Below are 23,778 nucleotides of genomic sequence, written 5' to 3'. Positions count from 1 at the left end.
TTTAATATTGCAACGTTGAGTCGGAGGGTGCGTACTGGTTTTGAAAGCCCGCAACTTTATGCCCAAATATGTGCCAGTATCAGACGACATTCTGTGCCGCTTTATTATTTAAGGGCTAGTTCACAGGGTTCTGTTGACAGCAATGTATATAGTTTCTCTACAAACTATATTGATAAAAATTAATAAGTAATTGAAAGTTTTACTACTGCAAGTAATGAGGAACTATGAGTGAGCTAACAAGTAGTCTTGGAAATATTGACACCTAGTATTAGGAAGCTAAGACTCCACTCTTTAAAGTATCATGTTCTAATTTTCCTGAAACAAATTAAAAGCTAATTGAAACCGAAGTTCTCGTCAACTCAAGAGTTATGTTGCATTTCTTGTCATTATACTATTGTTCTGAAACAGCTCTTTGTTCCTCCACTAGACTGTGGCACATGTTACCCCAAAATCAGAACACAACACACACATTATGTCATACTAATATATGTAAATCTACCTGTTACGGAGGTTTAAACCTTCCAAATGCATTGTGAATACAAATAAACAGCAACTGGCAACAGTAAACTTGTGGTTTCATTCGATATCAATAACTGTAACGCTAAAGCCTAGACTAAGATGTTCACATTTAAAGTCATTGTAGGAATTTGATTCAGAAGTCTACTACCACTATTTTTTTGTTAGCCTAAATTTTGTGGACCAAAGAACACCCATCATAAACAGTTAAGTCACTAATTCTTTCAAATATGAAAATTGTACTTGTAAATTGGGAATATACAGCGTCGGCATACAAAATAGTTCTGTGAACAATTTTAGACGATTGATTAAATTACCTATTTTGCAATCCAGGTTATTGCCTGGACACATAGCTCATGCAATACCTCTGTATAGAAATCGAAGGCCAGTAAAGTGTTAACATAATGTAATCTTATATGTTGTGTTTTTGTAAAGCTCTCTGAAAAAATTCAGTTCGCGCTTAAACATCGCTCATGCAGTACTATAGGATTACTGTTTGCTTGTATTTTGGTATTAATATCTTCGCGAAAATGAGATACATTTCTATGCATTATTGCAAGTAGTTGGGGAACCTACAGCTCCCTCTAATTGCATACCTTCATAACAACTCTGGAATGTTCATTCGTCAGACTTAATTTACAAAAGTGCACTTTATCTCTACCACTGACACACTGATTAGTAGGGCAGCGGAAGTGTCTGCCAGTGGCCAACATATTGTATAAGGGTTAAAACCGCCATTGTGGCGTCAATGGTGACAATAAACGTGGAACAGGTAAATTCATTAAAAATTTCGTAGTGTACATTATTTGAGAAATAGCAAGAATTTATAGCTTTTCGTTGCTAAAAAACTGATATTACACCGAATGCAATCCGATGATGACTGGCATCCCCTCCAGTGTTGTATTGTGAAATTGTTGTAAATTGATTTTTGATGATTAGTTCAGAAAGTTATGTATTGTAAATGAGATTTTGGGATTTATATGGTAACTGTGTTTTCCTATGGTCGATTTGCATTCTGTATGGCATATTATACAGTCTTATCTCAGAAACTTTAGCTTATTGGAGAATGCTGAATTTTATAGCATTGGGTTATAATATTGAACATATGAATATTTTGTAGTCATTTGAAGTGTTTATTGAATGGTTTAACCATTGCGGTTTCCTGGACAGCAGTTCAAAAAAACTGTGTTAACAAAGGCCATTAACGAGAGAAAGAACTGTGTGAATCAACTGAACAGTACAAGATTTGATCAAGTACCTGCTATTAAATCTGGAACTGTGCACTCGGGTGGGGTTGGTAGTAGTACGTTTATTGCTGAAGTGATAATAAGGCACAGGACTTTTACAAAGGACTGCGTTATTTAGTAGCTTCAGTAGCTCAGTGGAGTGAAACGTCTTCGCAGTTATGGTGTGGTATCAACGTTCGATACCACACTTGTTAGGGGTTGCAGTTATCGACCGCGGTCAGTATTAGTATCGGACCAGTGAGTCGCGACAAGCGCTGCTATCGCCGCTCCGCGGCTTGTATCAAGTTTCTACTGAGCTCTCGTCCACTCTTGCTCGAGACGTCAAGTAGTAAAGTACCACAGCCTTCAGCTGATAGGAAGCAACCCCTAACAAGGCGCTTAGTAACGTATGGCGTAAGTGGGGCCTCAATAACTATTTGTTTACAATTTTATGTAAGCAGCCGAGAAGAATACTGTACAACCAGTTAAGTACATTATATATTATTTTTACCAACGACTTCTAATTATTTTAGTCGTTGCAGATCCAGACCATGCAGACAGCACATTATCGACGTTACTGACGAACCTGCTGTGATTTATGTTTCTATTTAGCATTGGCCACCAGTCAACATTGGCGACGACTCGTTCGTCGTCATAATAACATATGGTTCAGTAAATATCATGTATCATGCTGCCGCTATAGTCTATAGTGTATTTTTTACGAATTTTCCAGGTTTAACCATATTATATGTAGCTTCAAGGCAGGCAGTGATTCCGAGAAACTTAGTGTGGTAACTAATTTCATAAAAAGGACAAGACCGCACCTCACTCCTTCAACTACAGCTTTCAACGAAGTTATAAGTCCGATTCGAGTCTAAAAGGCCTATATATTGTGTATGGTGTTCACCTATGTGCCTTCGCAATCAACGAATGAGTGTAGCGAATAGAAGTGACTTGCGTCTTAGCACTAAATGTAGTAGTATAATGAGTTTTCATTGACTTTTTACAGCAAGAGGAACTCCAGATACTGAGCCCATCTCTTACCAGCATACCTTCGTCGGCAAATACAGCACAACTGAGCATGGTATGATTTATATACACTCGAGATTTAACCACATGTTACTGTGACCACGCCCTCGCACTTGGGTTTTGCCAAAGAAAATACCAGTCAGTGTGCATATAACTGATGTTGGTTTATCTTGCCTAAGGAGTTGTTGCATTGACCGAGAAGCAGTCAACACACCCTAACATCTACTGTAACAAATAAATAAGGAGCCTCTTTTCCTTCGACATTCTTCCCAAAACGCCTTGCTGACATAATGCAGCAGGTCGCAGCCCAGTTATGAAGCACTGATTCACGTCCATATCAACAAAGCTGTTATTTTGAAACCTCTGTCCTTCACTGCCAGTGATGAATACACCTCGTCTCGTCAGAGCGTTCCAAATCAGACGAACTGTTCCGTCAGTAGACAGTTATTCAAATGGCTCTAATCACTATGGGACTTAACATCTGACTTCATCAGTCCCGAACACTTAGAACTACTTAAACCTAACTAACCTAAGGACATCACACACATCCATACCCCAGGCAGGATTCGAACCTGCGGCCGTAGCAGCAGCGCGGTTCCGGACTGAAGCGCCTAGAACCGCTTGGCCACAGCGGCCGGCAGACAGTTATTCTTCCTTGTAGAAGCCCTTAGTTATCTATTACCACTTGCTCAGTTTCTCCTCTGATTGGAAAACCGTTTTTTTTATTTGATGATGACACCATGCCTTTAAATTAGACTTTTCTATTTGTTGAGACCGTCCTCCAAAGGACCATTTTCTTTTCGATTTCGTCACATTATTCCTGCCATCACTTTGTCCTAGCTTCTCTGCACTTGCTATAGATTTTATATGTAAGCTACCTTTACTTGTATCTACCCATCTTTTCCTCAAAATTTTTGGTATATCTTCCTTCGTCGAGCAACTGAAACATTTTTTGTTTCACTTAAGTTATCTTTGCGGTCGTTAAATAAATTTATATAAGACAGTTAATATCTTGTTTGAAATATACTGCATAGAGGACAGATATGAAACGAGAAAAATCTTTGTTGTTATTGAATTTGAGGCCACAGTCCACTTCTGAAGCGCTCGTTGCCATTTACTTGTATGATTGCCCTTTTAGGGCTCCCTCAAACTGAACCACATACAGTGGTGCTCATTGTTGCTTTCATCTACAGTCTCAGACAAATTGAAACGCATTTCATGATTTCTCAGTAATCTGATACTCCTATTTCTAAGGACAATGTCTCTGCTATCGTCCGGTGTCTGCAGAACTTTTCCTTTGAACAATGTTTTTGCTTTAACTAGCTGACACTTATTGTAGAATCGCAGGAATTATTCCTATTAAGAAGCCCATGTGGTTTCGTAGCTCTGACTTCTAATGCTTCTACTTTCGCGTTACTGTAACTCATGATTATTACAGTTACATATGATTTCCATACTAATTTATCTATTTAATACTCTCCTGTACTTTCTCTCTGTGTTGTCATCTTTTGCGTGTGATATTGTAATGTGTACGGAACAAACTGTTGCTGACATTGGTTTACTGTGTATTCTGATGAAAATAATCCTTCCACTGTACAGAGTAACGCCCTCTGTGCCCTACCCATCCGTTCATAACGAGTCCTAATCCCGCTGTACCATTTTCTGCTGGTGTCGATACTACCCTGGATTAAACTGACAGTGAGTCCTATCAGCTTTCCACTTCGTTTCATATATTCTTACTACGTCTATATTAAACATTTTCAGTTCATTTTACATATTTTCCCTACGATTCTCAGATTTTTGAGAATTCATGTCCTGTCGTGAAGAATGTTACCGTATCAGTGGTTATATAATCTATTTCTCATGGTCACCTTCTCTTTGGCAATCGCACACGCACGTCCGAATAGGCCACTATTTCGATCCCTTTTACCAAAGAAGCGATCATCATAATAAGTTTTTAAAAGACAGATCTCATTTCCCGTGTATACACATTATGTGCTTGAAATCAGTGGTTCTCATTTTCTTCTGTATCATCAAGCCGTTGAACTATGTTGATTCTTCCGTCTTTTAGTGATAGCTTTCCACTCTAAGATGAAGAGAGCCCCCTTAATTTCTACCAGCTCTTCCGTTCACCATCTTTTACAGGACCTTTGAAGGAAAGGGAGTGAGTCCTTAAATCAAATGTCTTATTCAAAGTCTAAGTAGTAGCTGGGATAAAAACTGGGACCCACTCTATTTAAAACAATGGTCTTTTAAAACATATGATACAAATTGCCAGTTTATTGCAAATGACGGAAAAAAATTTCCTTTTTCCTCTTTGCCAAACTGAAAAGTCGGTTACGCAAATGTCGGATTACATGAGCAAATTCAGCTATATTTTTCCACTGTTATTAAATGTATCGATTCTACATGACACAATCAAAGTTTATGTTTCAATAATATATGCGTAACGTAGTAAGCTAATACCTTCCATCATAAACACTGTGTATTTTGTTATTTTAAGTGCGACGGCCAAACAAAAGATAAACCTGATCAGTACCAAGTAAAGAATGTTTGTTTAACATCAGGAAACTGTTGCCTTTTTTAATAACTAATGCTACATTATGCCCATAGTTTAAATAATGGATTAACCTGAACTCCAACTACAAACTTTCAGAGGCTGTTCCGGGCTATTTTCTGATCATTTTTGCAGAAGGGACTTGCGGTCTCCTGTAGCTGTTTACAGAGTATAATCATATTTGTTTCGGTTTCCTACAACGTATCATCTTCATGCGTGTATTGCAGTGAAAATACATGGATGATGTGCGCTGTGTGTCTTATTCTGAATCACGCTTGCTCACTTGACTCACGGGTTTTGCTGTTCACATCACTAATGCCCACCTTACTCGCTGCCTTCAAGATTTTATTTAATACTGCTTAGCTGTGTCTCGAATTCCTTTTTCCAGCAGTGTTATTTGTATGTTAACATCGACACAAAGCGACGTAGACAGATTTATTGATGACGAACTGGTCGATTAGCATAACTTCTATAGATTAACTGAATTTAGTGAAAGAGCAGCCTGCATGTTACATGCTTTTCCGCTGTTGTGATTTTTTTCTGAAGCAAATGCTACAGAGTTAACTAACCTAATAAATCATAATTACTTCATTACTCTGCAGCAGCTAACGAAATACTACGGGTTTCTTATACATAACCGCACAGAAACAGTCCAGGAAAATATTAAAAATTTCTGTCATAGTTAGTTGCAATACACTGTATGTTTCAAGTGATTTCTGTGGGAACTACTCGTATACATTCGAAAGAAAAGCCTTATTGAACGATAAATTGTTTGTAGGCTTAATGACCCAACGTATATTATCACAGAGCACAACTATCACAAGACGCTTTACCGCAGTACAGACACTACACCCTTTTAGAAATGAACAGAGATTCGCATCCTAAAATATATTAGATTAGCATCCTGAAATATCTTATGCTGTTGTAAATTTGGAATAACAAAAGTTTACACGACGCATCGTGACAAAAGTAATACAAAAGGTAGCTTCGTAGTGGCTGCTACACCCCACTACTAATGCCAAATCATACTTTTGAATACGAAGTGAATACGTTGTTGTGTGACAGCTAGGCAGCCCACATCGTATTCTGCAAACACGAGTTTTCTAAAATTAAAAGGCATTTAGTACGTTCTTCAAAATTTTATTACCCGATATACACTTATCCTGTACTACCAGCGTGCATTCATTGTTCAATCAGAAACGACTGAAAATGAGAGAAGACAAAAATGTGACTTTCTTAGGAGAAGAAAAACTTCTGATGTCAGACCACAATAAAACATTGTATTGTGGATGACCGGTTTCGGTAAAACTATGTTACCATCATCAGATCTGTAATAACATTGCAAAAAGTGCTACAACCTGTTATACAAATAATGCAAATTAACCCATAGAGGAATCAATGACAACTTAATTTCGTACAGGTTATTACAAACATCTTATGCCAGATGCACGCAAAATCTTCCCATTAAATGTCCAGATGCACAACATATGACGTGAATGATATATTGGCAGTCAAAAGTCAAACATGAAATTACTATGTAAACAAATGGCCACAACACTGAATCCTTATGATCACACGCCATGCCTATTAGGACGTCATCAGACTGACAGTCAACAGCCAGGTGACGCTGTAGTGCATAGTTTCAACCACTGAGAATAATTTAAAACCAACCATAATTCCAATTATATATAGCTCTGAAGTGCTATAAAACTTCTTGATGTTTTTTTTTTCATCACAAATCATAGTTAATATATCCTGTACCTCATATTTACAATAAAGGTATTATGTCGCTATAATACTGCAAGTATTGATCCAGAATCACAACCCTACGAACGCTCATTCTTTTCTTTATATGAATATAAATTACAAACTAATATATGACGATGCCAACCTATCTTTATCCATCAACCTACACAAAGGCAATCTAGTATGGATGGAACTCAGAATAACTCACAGGATACGCCAGAGATCTAGCATAGGCTCGAATAATTAATACTAAAATATTTGGAGACTATCCTTAATAAATCGTTCCTATAAAACATTGTAACTCGAAGTCCACGTAAAGCAGCATATGGTCGCAGGTACTAAAGAGCTAATCACATCAGGTACTCAGTGCCTTCTACGCTAAGAGCAGAACGCTATAAATATACTGGATATCTAGCTATGAAATATACCACAACAGCGATTTGTATAACGTTACATAGCTCGAGGTCTACGTTGAAAACATGGTACCAGATACCGATGAGTAATAGCAAAATACGAGACATCCAGCGGCCTAATCATTTGTGTCTGTTGCCTTCCATCTACACCAAAGTGTACACAGGATATGGGCAGATATTCAATAATGTTTCGATTGTACTACTTTGCAGCTTAATGTCTAAATTCCCCAATATAAGTTTGGAACTAATTCCAGGACAAACAGTCCGCAGCTCGTGGTCGTGCGGTAGCGTTCTCGCTTCCCACGCCCGGGTTCCCGGGTTCGATTCCCAGCGGGGTCAGGGATTTTCGCTGCCTCGTGATGACTGGGTGTTGTGTGATGTCCTTAGGTTATTTAGGTTTAAGTAGTTCTAAGTTCTAGGGGACTGAGGACCATACATGTTACGTCCCATAGTGCTCAGAGCCATTTGAACCAGGACAAACAACTTTAATCTGAAAGCATAATGAGAATCTAGCTTTTGTATGCAATAGAGCCTTACTGTCATCTATCTAACAGGTATAATGTAGATATACACGAACGTAGCTGTAACTCTACGTCAAGTAAATGTCCAACAGTTCCTGAAGGACTAACGGTTATAATCTGAAACCTTTCCACTTCCTAGCAACTGGATACTATACGAATAATAGAGGGCCAAAACATCACAAGATCTCTATCTACGTAATATACTGTACATTATTATTATACAGTAACTGTCGGAGTAATACCGAAATAAGCGATATCCGACTGCACAGAAATAGCCTATTCAGGAGAACACCTTCCTCTAACTACACAATGAAATGCAAAGTCTATTAGGGGGTATTCAACAATCTTCCATTTATACAGCACTGCATTTAGAGATTAATATTCGACAATGCTAAGTGGAAATATGGAAGATCTAACGCATTATACATGAAACAGTCTGAAAACTTAGATGCATTACCCAACTGGAAAAACTGTCACCTAACTACAGTAAGTGAAGCAGACAACTATACACAAACACACACGAGCGTAGCTCTAGATCTATTTCCAATCAGTAATCCAGAAGGCATTGAAGGCAAGGATATGAACAATTTCCACATCCTAAAACTGCATTTATAAGGACATTCCCTTCCTTTAAGCAGAAATAAGTTGTACAAGTATTTTTAAGCATTACGTAAAAACATTTACATAGCAACGTAGTTCGCAGTGTACGTATAGCAATATTACGTTAAAAGTGGAGTGGTCCTAGCGACAATAGATCTAAAAACTACTGGCGCCTAAAGTCTATGTGCTACCAGATATTACTATTCTGTAACATCCCCTTACATACAAATGCAAGATGAAGCTATGAACTTCCATTTTGATGTTAGTGAATAATAACATCTGGTAGCAGCATATCGATGCAATGTTGTAGCAGCATATCGATGCAATGTTGTGGCAATTTGTGTACATAGCAATTTTATCTTTTACTTTTGACGTGCCAACACAGTATTCATGTCATATGTTGTGCATCTGGAGATTTAATTGAAAGATTTTGCGTGCTTCTGTCACAAGATTTTTATAATAACCTGTATGAAGGTATGTTGTCATCGATTCCTCCTTGGGCTAATTTGACATAATTTGCATAGCAGGCTGTAGCACATTTTGTAATGTTACTACAGATCTGAGATGGTAACACAGTTTTACCGAAACCGGCCATTCACAATACAGTATTTTATTGCGGTCTTGGCTCAGAAGTTTTTCTTCTCCTAATAAAGCAAATACAGATCGCCCCTTCATACTCAGTAAAAGTAAACTAATTAATAATAAAGATGTGATCCATCAAGAAAAGTCGTGAAGGAAATTTAAAGGATTAAAAGTGATTCCATGCAATATCCCATTACCTATTATCAATACGACTACGGTTCCATAGTAAAATATTTCAAAAGTCGCGGAAGGGGAAAACTAAATTCTAGAGTCAGACTGTTTTCAGTGGTGAACAGGACAGATTTTTCACCGAGATAGGTGGCTAGAAAACCAAATATTCACCGATAATTAATTAAAATGTTCCACGAATGAGAATGCGTATTCCCAAATTTATGCTTTGTGACCAACTGTTGCCACCATTAAACACTCTTTTTTCGCTTCAATCATCTCGTTACCGGTACTTACGCAATCTTTAGTTTCAAAGAAGCTGGTGCAGGCAAAAGTATCATCTGTGATTCATTTATACGCCGAGTATATCACAGAAAATTTACAGAATTGAAATCCGTTCATAACAATTAATTAAAATCGAAAAATTCTGGTGGTTATTATAATATATCAATACAATTAATTAAAGAGGTAGCGTCTGAATAGATCAACATTCTCAGTTATTTGTACAATGACATATTTATTAGTGGAACCTTTCCTGACTGCTTGAAATATGCTGACATTAAGAAACGACAAAAGAAATACTGTTAAACTTCCGTCGTATTCAACTTTTGCAGCGTTCTCGAAAATTTTATAAAAATGTTGTTAACCATATGATAACAAGTAACACGCTGTAAAAGTCACGTTTTAGATTTATAATTGGTTCTGATATTTTTAAAGTTATCTATACAAACAGCAAGGCCATACTTAATTAAATACAGGTTACTGGTATATTTTGTGATTGGTCAGAGTCGTTTGACTGTCTACGACACAATATACTTTAAGCAAATTCAAATATTATATTGTAACAAGGAAACAAGGATAGTCAACAGGGCAGAGATGGGTATTTTGAATGTTATTTGTTTGGGAGATGGGAGTAGAATTTAGATGTGTAAATAAATTAAAAATTCTACCGTTCAAGACAATACTTAAGTTCTTGTAATTTTAGTCACAGGAGTCGTTTTTGGAGAGGAGTGATGGTTGGTGACGTGCACATTCAGTGAATTTATGTCCAATTAATTTCGGATTGCTTTCAGTCATCGTTAATGGCTATTCATCTAGAGATGCAAATAAATATTACATGCCGAGGTGGGCACAAGACGATAATATCACGGGCTTCGATTCTCATAGTCTCATTCTCACTGGTGTGGATGAACAGAGTTCATCTATGTACGGAACTATGGATAAGGATGCAGACAGAATGATGTAGATGGCTGGGTGGGTCCGGTAGGAATGCACAGATAGAGGGAGTGGTTATGGCGACCACTCATGTGAATGGGAAATGTGAGTGCAACTCCTGATCCAGCATAAATTTTCATATGTCAATAATAAGGAGTACTTCTATACCTGCCGCAGCGGATACTGAGAAAGACACATTTAGAGAATTTATTTCGAACAAATAGGTTGCTTGTCATCCTCTATATTCACTTGTAAGAAACATGCTCCTAAACCAGAAAATGAGTCTCCAGCTGCGACACAAAGAACTTTCGTCATATGTGGGTGATGCAAGATATCAGAGTAAGCTAAAGCATCTTTTACTGCATCAAAATCATTTTTTTCAGGCACTTGTCCACACTCACAGTTCATTTTTCTTTAATAAATTAACAGAGCTATGCAGTTTTTTAATGGTAATGTAAGAAATTAAACACTGTTTTTGACTGTGTATGATTTAATTCACGTGAAAGAAATGACTTGTCCGGAATTTGATTTTTACCCTTACAAATTATGACTTTCGTAGCTTTGTTTTACGCATACTTCAGCAAATGTGTGTAAATTTCTTTCCATCTCATGTAAATGCCCTTCCCACGTAGGGATGGCTGTTAACGGATCATCAACCTGTAAAGTGATTCTGTCTAATGGTCCAGACCCTAAATCTGTATCCAAGACAGTAATACATACACATGAGCTTACATTTAGTCTGAAGGGCAGTACACAAATTTTATAACTCCTTCCTACAAAGATGAAGGCAGAATATTTTCTGAATATCTTACACAATTAAGCTGCTAGTACAACGACCTCAAATAAATGCTGGTGAGCTACTTAACTCCATAGAACTTCCGCTATTGTTCTCCTAAATTTCCTAGTTTAGTTATTGTTGGAATAATGATTTTATTTATGGATCTTGCATCTAGACCTAGAGGACATTTCGACTGGATTTAGCCGCAGCTAAAAGAGAGCTGCAGTATGGAGCACTGAAATCTTTATTATTCTTCATCTCAGCTTTGCTTACTTCGTTCGTAACCATTGTTATCTTGCTCAGTGGGATGACATATATATTGTGTAACACTTTTTCATGGAAGGTACTTATATTCGATATTTATACGTGTTAATAATACAAAATTTCTCTCCAAATGCATGTCAATACTTTAACAGTTGTTCTTTTAATTCTCCCTGTTCCAGTGAGTCAGTAGAAGCAGATTCTAGGATATTGTCTCTTGCTTAATTTTCAACAATCTCGACTTCTTTTTAACAGTGTACTAGTGGTGTACATTGTCGTTATCTTAATAAGCTTTGCGCTGCCCGGAGTGGCCGCGTGGTTTGAGGCGTCATGTACGGAATGCGCGGCTCCTCCTGCCAGAGGTTCGAGTCCTCCCTCGGGCAAGGGTGTGTGTGTTGTTCTTAGCATAAGTTAGTTTAAGCAGTGTGGAAGTCTAGGGACCGATGACCTCAGCAGTTTGGTCCCTTAGGAATTCGCACACATTTCAACATTTTAATAATCTTTGCCTTTAAGCCTTGCCAGTATTTACCATGTCATATCTCTGCTTATAGTAAGTCAGTTACAGTCCTTTGGCTCTCGCTCTTTAGAAATCATTTGTATGAAGAGAAGTTGAACAATACTTCCTTCTCTCTTAAGAAATCAGTGCCAAAAATACATCTACCACCAAATAACATACTATTAAGAATGACACTAGAGTTATACATTAATATATTCAGCTGCTAACGGGCGTTGATATATATCAATGGGGATATGTGAAAATGTATGACACGACCGGGACACGAACCTGGAATCTCCTGCTTACATGGCAGACGCTCTATCCATCTGAGCCACCGAGGGTACAGAGGATAGTGTGACTGCAGGGAATATCTCGCGCACTCCTCACGCGAGACCCACATTCTCACCTTATATGTCCACACACTACATTTGTTGTGTTGTAGTGTCCCTACCCGACACACTCATTACTCGTGGAAGACATTCTTACCAAGTCCAGTAAAAGTTCGGGTAATATGTGCGCATCCGCACAGAAGAAGAAGGTCATGGCCGGTATTGCCAGAAATGTATATTTATATGGATATGGTGTCGGAAAGGACAGACACCATATCCATGTAAGTACTGTTAAGGACGTGAGTTTTGTAAGTCCAGTTCCTATTTCAGCTGCCAGCTCCGTTTGCATACTGACGTTTTACAGTTTTGCACAGAAATCGTGAGCACAGCGTGATTTCATGAATCTTATTAAATAGATTAGAGGACACAACTTTCACCACAGCACCCATTTCTAAAACAATTATAGTTGGTATCTTTGATATGACACCATGTACTGTTGCTTGCACCATTTCTTCATCATTAGCACAGCATTTGTAACGGCCAACAGTCAGTTACACTTCGAGTGTGTTATTGTTGTAAGATAATAAGTTTACTGGATTACCTAGTTTGCTACAAGACTACAAGACTACCCCACAAGTTATTGTTTGCGGTAAACTTTAATTGGTTATGTTCAATATTGTGTGATGGCGTCCTTCTGCCACCTAAGCATGTATCCTATTTCTCATTGATAGTACAGTTTGGCGCCAAAATTTCTTGTAACAGTATTTTGTTTACCTTATTGTAAAATGTTATGTCGTGTTCATTTTATTACCATAGTCTCATAAGATGTTAACTGGTCTGGTATTTCTTACCATTCCTTGTTACATTTGTAAAGCTTGGCAGGCCACATTGAGAAGGCTGAGCCTTGACTGATGGTGTTGTTGACAGCTACATCACAGAACTAATGGAATGGTATTTCGATCTGCCACAACAACGAAATTTCCCTTTTGGTGGTAAGAAGTCACCTGTGACACTATTTTATTGTCACTTTGTGAACACCTGCAGCAGCTCATTTTCTGACGTTCATTCATGTAATAAAACTGATCGCAAGGGAAGTACTGTCCACACCCCATGAGCTACATACTTGAAGGGTGGACTTGCATGTTTTGTTACTGAACATTTTGTGATGCAGTGTCGAATAAACAGTTTCGGTACTTATGGTAACAACAAGGCGTGATATGTTTGGTACTGTTTGTTGTACATCAGATTGCTCCTATTTTAATTTATTTAATTGTGATGCAACATTATTTTGTCACTCCAATACATTTTTTCCTAAAACGTTTCATTTCGGTTCCATTCGTTCGTAGCTAGTTCATGTGAAGCGTCAATCTGAGACCTAAGTTCAGCAGCAAAATGCTGCACTACGTGTAACACTTCAGATTTAAACTTACATTATATTTAATGTACATTTCGTCTTACACTGTTTATTGCTTAGATTACATAACATGTGACTTACTCAGTACTTGATTTATGTTAGATGACATTTCCTTGCCTGTAGGTAGCATTTCATCATACCATGTCGACATTGTCGTTATGGTAAACGACATTTCCTTACATTTAGTGGATATCTTACTATATTTAGGTGAAATTTCGTTACAGATATCAACCTATGTAGATGACATTTTATGTGAGATTGATGTTTAGACCAATTTTCTCATTCTATATGATTGATTCAACTTTTTGAATTGTGGTTTCAACAAGTTCGTTTGCTACACCAGTAAATTGACTATCACCAGCAGTGGATTCTATTTTGTCTCTCCTTTTCCGTTTTTGAGCTTTTTCCTATTCTTACTATAATATATAAGGTGTCTGATAGCATGCTTGGAAAATGACATACCTCAATTTAATATTAAGACACAAACTGCAGTATTACTGGGCAAGAACTTTCTGGAAATATAATCTTAACGAGATGAAATCATACAGAAGTACCTCGCCATTTTGTGCTGTCGTGACAGCAAGTCAGCTATCTTTCACGAAATATACCCTTACTATTGTTAAAACTGATTACCAGAAAGATTGTGCAATTTCAAATACCAAGCAAAATCCAACACTGGATATCTACGGGTATTCCACAAATCTACTATATACCACACTGAACTCGCATTCGGGAGGACGACGGTTCAATCCCGCGTCCGGCAATCCTGATTTAGGTTTTCCGTAATTTCCCTAAATCGCTCCAGGCAAATGCCGGGATGGTTCCTTTGACAGGGCCCGGCCGATTTCCTTCCCCGTCGCTCCCAAGTACGATGAGGGCGATGATCTCGCTGTTTGGTCTCTTCCTCCAAACAACCCAAAAAAATCTACTATATATTAAGGAGAAGGAAATAATGTTACATGTAGCTTTTGTATTATGACATAATGTAGACAGCAGTCAAGATTAATTTAAAAATTTCGGTTTTTCTGTCGTGTGTTTCTGAAATAACAACATTTTCTCAATGTGGTCCTTCATCTGCTGGTTTTGAGTACCATGAAACAAATACAGGAAAAGTTACAACAATGTGATGACAAAAACGTTTGTATACAATATATATAACAACTTAGAAAAGTTCAGCAAAAAAAGGCACCATAGTAACGCAGCCCACAAAATTAATAAAATGATGAGGCGAAGTTTTGTTTGTTAAATGTTTTAGAGGTGGCACACATTAATGACATGGACAAGTAGAATTGTTAGGTGGAATGAAAAATTCAATGAAATAAATGATTTGCTTTGCGACAGAAATAGTAATCAGGCTTTGAAAGAGGGTATTTAGACTGCAGGTTCTACTTATAAAAATGTAAATGTGCATCAGTTAGTAAACTGATGGTGTATGATGGTCAAGTCACCAAACTCATCATTTGCAACGTATTTAGACAGCTGAAACATAAATTCATGCTTTATGCGTTACTAGTAAAGGATATTAATCCGTTGCTTAATAGTTAAAATCGCGGTAATAACAATTTCATTATCCGTAACCGAATTAGTAGATACAAAATAACATGTTCTTGCCATGTCCTTGCATCATGGCAGTCTTGACACAAAAGAGTAGCAAGAAAGAGACTTATCATGTCTCATTTCTTTTCATAAGATAAGCGAAATTGTTGAATAGATATTATTCTACATCAAATATATAAGTTCTGCTATAAACTCAAAGTCTTATGATCTTCGAATCTTTGGACACAGCCATTTGTTACAGCTATTAGGAATCAACTGACTAAGAACTAATAACAACTGGAGTCCAACAAGCGTCTAACTTCGAGGATTTACTTTTTCTTATGTATGTCAATGACGTTTAATCAGTAACATTACCAGACGCTAAGTTTGTTTAGTTTGTAAGTGATAAAAGCATTACAAAAACAGAAAATCAAATACAGTCTGAGAAAGATTACTTAATGAAATTTTCATGGGCATTAGTGAATGGTAGCTAGCTAATTCATTATCTCTAAACGGTAGAAAAGCACATTATGTGCAGCTGCGAATTTGTTATAGGTTTATCCTTACTACATACCTAAAATACGATGACAAGCATGTAAAAGAAGTTGACAGTGTTAAATTCTTGGAATTACAGCTTGCTAACAAATTCAACTGGGAGGAGAAACAACAGAACCGATGCACAGTTAGTGCAGAAAATCTTCCACAAGGCAATACTTTCGCAGTTATGGACGGCTACAGAGGAGATGTGGTAGCTCAGGATCAGTTTGGCTTTAGGTATGGTAAAGGCACGATAGCCGCAATATGACGTCGTCGTTGATAATGGAGGCAAGACTAAAGGAAAACCAAGAGACGTTTATAGGATATGTCGACCTGATAAAAGAGTTCGACAATGTAAAATGGTGCAACATGTTCAAAATTCTAAAAAGGGATACGCCTCAGGGAGAGATGGTTACAACACAGTATGTAAAAGAGCCAAGAGAGAAAAATAGGAGTGGACAATCAAGAACGAAGTGTTCAGATTAAAAAGGGTATAAGGTAGGGATGTATCGTTTCACCCCTACTGTTCAATGCGGACATCGAAGAAGCAATGATTGAAATAAGAGAAAGGTGCAGGAGTGGGATTAAAATTCAAGACGAAAGGATATCAGCTGTACGATTTGCTGGTGAAATTCCTATCCTGAGTGAAAATGAAGAGGAATTACATGATCCGCTGAGTGGAATGAACAGTCTAATGACTACAGAATATGGACTGAGAGTAAATCGAAGATAGACGAAAGTAATGAGAAGTAGCAGAAATAAGAACAGCGAGAAACTTAAAATCAGGATTAGTGGTCACGAGGCATATGAAATTAAGGAATTCTACTTCCTGGGTAGCAAAAATAACCAATGACGGACAGAGCAAGGAGGACATCAAAAGCAGACTAGCACTGGCAAAAAGGGTACTCCTCGTCAAGAGAAGTCTACTAGCATTTGAGATGCGGTACTACAGACGAATGTTGCCAATTAGGTGTACTGATAAGGTGAGGAACTAGGAGGTTCTATGCAGGAACGGAGATAAAGGAATACGTGAAAAACGTGACAAGGAGAAGGGATAGGATGATAGGACATCAGTTACGACATCAGACAATGATTTCCATGGTTTTAGAGGGAGCTGTAGAGGGCAAGAATTGTAGAGGAAAAAAGCAAATAATTGAGGACTTAGGTTGGAAGTGCTACTCTGAGATGGAGAGGTTGGCAAAAGAGTTGAATTTGTGACGGACCGCATCAAACCAGTCAGAAAACTCATGACTGGAAAAAAAGGAAAAAAAAGAGGCAGCATGGATCGATATTTCTCCAGATGTCTTCCAACGACATTCTGTTTTTTTGAGGACATTCTGCGTCAAGCTGCTGCACTACACTGGGCGAAAAGAGGTCCGACACGCTATTCGGAGGTATCCTATGAGTTTTGTCACATCATTGTATAGGCGAAGTGTGGACATATCCTATGTTAATGTCCATTTATAATTGTTTACATAAAGTACACCTTTAAAAAGAGGAGTGAAGCTGCTGTCTCTACTATCTGATTTTTGATAAAAAGCACTACTGCTTTGCTCTTTCGACAGCTGCATGACGGAGACAGCCCATAGAACCTATTTTCCGATGCGCACCCCTTGGTGATGCAAAGCAATGTAAACATCGAAACATCCTCCACGTGAATGTCGGTAGTTCACCGTGTGCCGCTGTCCAGGCTGCGGTATTGCAGCACCACTGTGTTCGCCTATCCCCCTCTCGTACCACTCTCTTTTACGCCCCTCCCCCCTCACCGCCAGCGGGTCGCAGCCCTCTGGCGGTGCTGACGGATTCGGCGCGCCGTTTATTCCAGCCGGCGCTGCGCGCGGCGCGGGACGCGGTGTGGGGCTGTCAGCGGCAGACTCGGCGCCGTAGCGCAGCCATCCAGGCAGCAGCGGGCAGGCGGCTCTGACGGACGGGTAATATCCGGAGCACCGGCCGTTCGCCGCCCGCGCACAACACAGCCCTGTCACGGCAACACTGCGCCGTCAGAAAATCTTTTCTTCGTCTGCCTGTTCGAAGGAACGCCCAGCGCTTTACTTCGAGTGCCGTCGCTGTGACGGAATCTGTTCATTGCTGTGATAAGCGATTATCTCTACAACCACATCTACAGCGTGAGGGCCACTGTGTGACGTGTTGTGGAGGGTATTTCTAGCATAAATAGTTTTTCCATCTTTCTGTTCTATACCTGAATAATAATAATAATGTCGTGTGACAAGGGCCTCCCGTGGGGTAGACCGCTCGCCTAGTGCAAGTCTTTCGATTTGACGTCAGCGATTTGCGCGTCGATGGGGATGAAATGATGATGATTAGGACAACACAACACCCAGTCCCTGAGCGGAGAAAATCTCCAACTCAGCCAGCAATCGAACCCGGGCCCTTACGATTTACAGTCTGTCACGCTGACCACTCAGCTACCGCCGGCGGACTGTACCTGAATGGTAGGCGGGAAGAATGACTTGGTAAATTTCTCTGATTTTCTCGTCATTGTTACATCCCGAGATGAAAATGGAAATTAGCGTGTGCCATCTTTGGCCGTGAGTCCCCATGCAGGGAAGTTCGGCAGCCAAGAGCAAGTCTTATTTCTCCAGACACCACATTGGGCTACTTGCCAGTCAGTCATGAGGATGAAAAGATGATGAGGGCAGCGCAACACCAAGTCCCCGAACGAAGAAAATCTCGAACCAGGCCGGGAATCGAACCTGGGCCCATTTGCATGGTAGGCGAGCATGTTACCCCTCAGATAAAAATGCGGACATATCGCGAGATGCTCACTGGTTCCCACCTGCTGATTAGCGTGCTGAATCCTGTTTAGAATTCAACCGAAGTACTATTGTAAGCAAGGAGCTCCAGTGGTAAGGCGCCACGTTACTAGAACATAGCATTCGAACCATGAAAGACAATTATAATTTTAAAACTGTACGCCAGATTGTTATGGCATAGAGGAGTAAAGGGGCAAAAACTATAAAATTTTATTAACACTCATTCACACTGTCACAGGTATACTGAAGTCATACCAGAGACAAAGGCGGAAGAGGGAAGCGAGCCAGTGTGTCGGAAGAGAGTCAGATCGACGACACATTACGACACCGCGCGACAGGATGCGCATTCAGCAGAAAGGAGATTGCGACAGAAAACCAAACAAAGCGAGACAAGCATAATACATGTTGCAAGTAACTTTTACAAGAGCACATAACGAGGAACTGACACATAAGTTAACAGCCTGTTAAATGAATATAGCTGAATAAGGAGGACACATGCTTCCTAGCCACACGGTAGCCCCTTTAAATACTCCAGCTCTTCAGCTGTTGTCGTGAGCTGATCATTGGAACCAATGGTATTCACGGTAACAGAACTCAGTTCCACGATTACATAACTATAGTGAATCTATGTCCTAGATGCTCCAGCACAGTCTATGAACTATCCGGAGACGTACTCGAGATGACGCCTTGCACCTGCCAGCCGCCTACCGTCTACCTGATAACGAAACTGACTGTATTCCGACAGCATCACATTGCAGAGTGCTATCAATACACGACTTCGATGTCCAAGTCAGCAATAGAGCGTCTTGTGGCCCACATTCCTGTTCAACACTCATGCGACTGGACTCGCATTCGGGAGAACGACGGTTCAATCTCGCGTCCGGCCATCCTGATTTAGGTTTTCCGTGATTTCCCTAAATCGCTCCAGGCAAATGCCGGGCTGGTTCCTTTGATAGGGCACGGCCGGCTTCCTTCCCCGTCCTTACCTAATCCAATGAGACCGATGACCTCGCTGTCTGGTCTCTTTCCCCAAAAACCACAACAACAACTCAGGCGACTCCACGTGTTGACACCTACCAGGGCAGGCAGAAGATCAACCGACCACGCGACTACCGTCGCCTGGTATATCGCGGATGGGTCATGAAGGGTCTTAGAAGATTTCTCAGTGGGACCGAACAGACTCCAGCAGCCAGCGAGAAACGGTCGCTCCTGTTCGCCAGCAACCCGCCACAGGTCTGGATCACTGGCATCTTCTCCTGGGCGTCCAACCGCTGAGCTGAAAGGACGACTGAACCCCAACAATGCTTCACTAGCGTCGTTGATGCTTTACAGGTTCCCGACAGCTATGCTCGGTTCTCTATAAAACTGTTATTATGTGTTTTTGTCACACATAAAATGAATGCAAGCAAATGAGTAGCTCAGGTTTAGAACTCGCAATTGAACAATTAACTTGAGACGTCAGACTACTGTGTTTCACTCCATACCGGAGGTTCTGTCTCAACACAGGTTAAGTAAGCACAGTTTGAACTAGAACAGAGAGGAAAAACATATCCATTAATAAGTTTTCCGTAATAATAAATCGAACGTTTAGTTATCAGGCCAACGAAGGCAATGAGGCACTCTAAAAAAATACTTTGAAGCAATGTTTAAGCATGAAAGATGTATAAATAAAATTTAAATGAATGTGTCCGTCGCCTTCGACAACAAGTTTTACAATTAACCCTGAGTACCAAAACCAGCACAAATAATACTGATAGATTACAAACCGCAATCGAATCTGATAACCAGAGCAGTTGTAACGTAAACAGACATAAACCTTTAGCAACGTACATAGTCTGATTTAAAATTGAGATAACTCAGGATAATTCCATTTAAAAGAGTATCAATAACATATGAACGAGAACAGCCTCCAATATATTATTTATAGAATGAGATGAGAAAAAGTAGATAAATGTTTGTCTTATGCTCTTAATATGATGTGCTTTAAATACTTTTACCAAATGGGGAAATTAATGTGAGAAAAGAACTAATGAACCCATGACTAACGTGAAGTTTTGAACTTGCGTTTAACCATATCTATTTCTGGTTGTAGACGAGAAACTCTGAAAATGGTTTTTGTTAGTCTTCGAATTTCTGGTGATAAAAATGGTTAAAGATCTTTCTGTAACTGTTATTGACTGTTTTATCTGATGCTTCTTCAATGAAAGTAAGTAAAGAACCTGTAGACATAAACATTCTTTCTTTAATGGTCGATCTGTATACTCATCGGCGTATTCTGCGCAGTGATATTTTATTCACAGCATCAGGGGTTCTTCTGCTAAAACTTGAAATATACCGCCATTCATAAAAGCGCAAAGACCATTACAGTGGAATAATAATATTTTTCCAATGCTGATTGGGTACATGGGACCAGATTTCTCCAAGCAGAGTGTATATTATTTTCTATTAATCGAAACTTCTGTAATAAACGATTGATCACATAAGGTTTGCAAGTTCGTATCCCTATACCTAATTAACGTATGTCTGTTTCATTTACAAAAAGTACAAAACACTGAACAAATAAGCTTAGTCAAAATTTTGTTCCTGAAATATAGCTTAGAGTTTGAATTGATTGTGAATATGTTTTCCAGATCAACTTGCGACGGTACTTAACGGCTACTGCTGCTGTGTTTCTCTTCATGGCAGTAGTCCACTAGAGCAAACCTGTTGCTCCTTTATCTGTGGTTACTCGTACTTAGGGTACTTGGGCTCTGGAAGGCTCAATTTAGTCATAGTATTGAGCCACGTACGTCTGTTTTCATTCCCCGCAGCTAATCCCCTGCAAATAACAATAAACTTTAGCTGTGATCTTGCAGTCAAATAGTCTATGAGTTTGCTACAATTGCGAATTAATAAAATACACAGAAATACTAAATAAAAATTAAATGAATAATTTCTTAACATGAGTTCTGTTTTAACTTCTGCAATTGATGTAGACGACAGAGAACTGTTTTCAATAACGTTTATTAAAGAAAGGACACATCAAATAAACGGAAAGTGGTCCTATGATACTCAGTTTACATACAGACAATAAATACCTCAATCAAATGCTGTGAAATTACGTTGAGAGCGTTACCAGTATGGCAACAAAATCCCCAAATTAAATGGTCATCAAAGATACCCAAAGATTACGTCCAGTTCGTAATCACAATAAACGAAATATTCACCAGCTCAAAATAGTTCAGAGTTCAACAAAATGATTTCAAAAATTAACACTACGATACTAAGAATAATAATTCACACTCTGTCTATCCAGTAATTAAAGCGGAAATAGAGCCCTAGTATGGACCACATTCAAACCGCTCGAAATATATACTTCCTTCAGAAGTTAAAGTATGGTAGCTGCCGTTCACCACCCAGGATCAATCACCTAGCAGACGGAATCACGTACGTCACTCTAAACATATTTGCCTTCTTCACGAATTAGGGTAAAATTGTCCAGAATAATTCCATTGAACCCTTCACTCGAGAAGTCCCCGTCTCCACTTGACCCATGAAGTGTTCCACTACTATCTACTTCTTCTTTGGCTAAAGGCCGTCCCCACCAAAAATACATCGTCCATAAGCTCTAAAGACATGATTTAACTCATCTTGACCACTTTCCCGCAATAAACTAATATAATAGATTCATAAATAAATAAGTCTGAATTCTTACCAAAGTGCGCTCACATTAAACGAGTGCAGATTATTCCTAAATATTAATTAAACAATAATTTATGGCTTCTTAACAGTGGCGTATTTCCGTCCACTTTTCAATAGTGGTGTCCGCTAACACATGTGATTCACCACCCTTAAATTAGCAGTGTTTATAATAGCATCTGCAATCAACATTTGAATAAAGTTACTGGCAAAATAGTTAACTTTCATGAAATATCTACACAACTATGACAATATGAGATACTGATGCTGTGTTCATTTACTGTATAATTGCGGTGAATGCCATGTGTTGACAAACATTTCCATAATGAAACAGATATAAAAGACGTCGTAAATCAATAAATAGAATAGATACATAGACATAGCTTTCAGGGATGATAGCTGTAGTGCAATACTGTCATCTGAGATATCTTTTGTTGAAACTGTAGGAAGAGGTCCATTTTGTAAATGTTTATTCACTGTGAAATATTAATTTTGTCGTTTTAAAGATATTGAAATTACTGTTGTGTCACTGGATGCGCCTCATTTTTTCTGGGAGAGCCGATGTACTCAGATTTTCATTAATATTTTGAACCGTGTCGATTGGCACGGTTCCTGTTTTTCCCTTGGTTTACTTCTGTTTGGAGTTCCTGCGCTTTCCTAGAGGGCGGTCCGGGGCCACCGCGAGCGCGCTGCCATCGCGCCCGGTGGGAGGAGCCGCTGTGTGCTGTGCCGAGGGCGGACGAGGCAGCTAGCACAAGTGTTTGGCCCTGGACGACCGTTCTGCAGCGGGGCGCTCGGTCCCTCTATAATAATGAGCGTATGGCATTGGTGGCCGGGAGAACCCTCGCGGGGCCGTTCGGCCCCCGCTCCACAAATTCTTTAACGCCATTACGGTGACTTGCGAGTAAATGAGGATGAAATCTTGATGGAAGACACACAACACACAGTCATCTCGAGGCAGAGGAAATACCTGACCCCACCGGGAATCGAATCCGTGACCCCGTGCGCGGGAAGCCAGAACACTACCGTAAGACCACCAGCCGCGGACGGTCCTTCTATGTTAAGTCTGGATGGACCCAAAAACACGGGGCGTGAGGACACAAGAGGCTGTAAATCTGTGGACAACGTTTGGTTTCCGTTCATGGGCTGGGGAAGCTATGAAGACCGTCTTTTTTTTTTTTTTTTTTTTTTTTTGGTCATCAGTCTACTGACTGGTTTGATGCGGCCCGCCCCGAATTCCTTCCCTGTGCTAACCTCTTCATCTCAGAGTAGCACTTGCAACCTACGTCCCCAATTATTTCCTTGACGTATTCCAATCTCTGTCTTCCTCTACAGTTTTTGCCCTCTACAGCTCCCTCTAGTACCATGGAAGTCATTCCCTCATGTCTAAGCAGATGTCCTA

This window comes from Schistocerca serialis, chromosome 7 (genome assembly GCF_023864345.2).
Source record: "Schistocerca serialis cubense isolate TAMUIC-IGC-003099 chromosome 7, iqSchSeri2.2, whole genome shotgun sequence".
Taxonomy (NCBI): Eukaryota; Metazoa; Arthropoda; class Insecta; order Orthoptera; family Acrididae; genus Schistocerca; species Schistocerca serialis.
The sequence above is the reverse complement of the archived record's forward strand: the minus strand, read 5'-3'. Positions refer to the sequence as shown.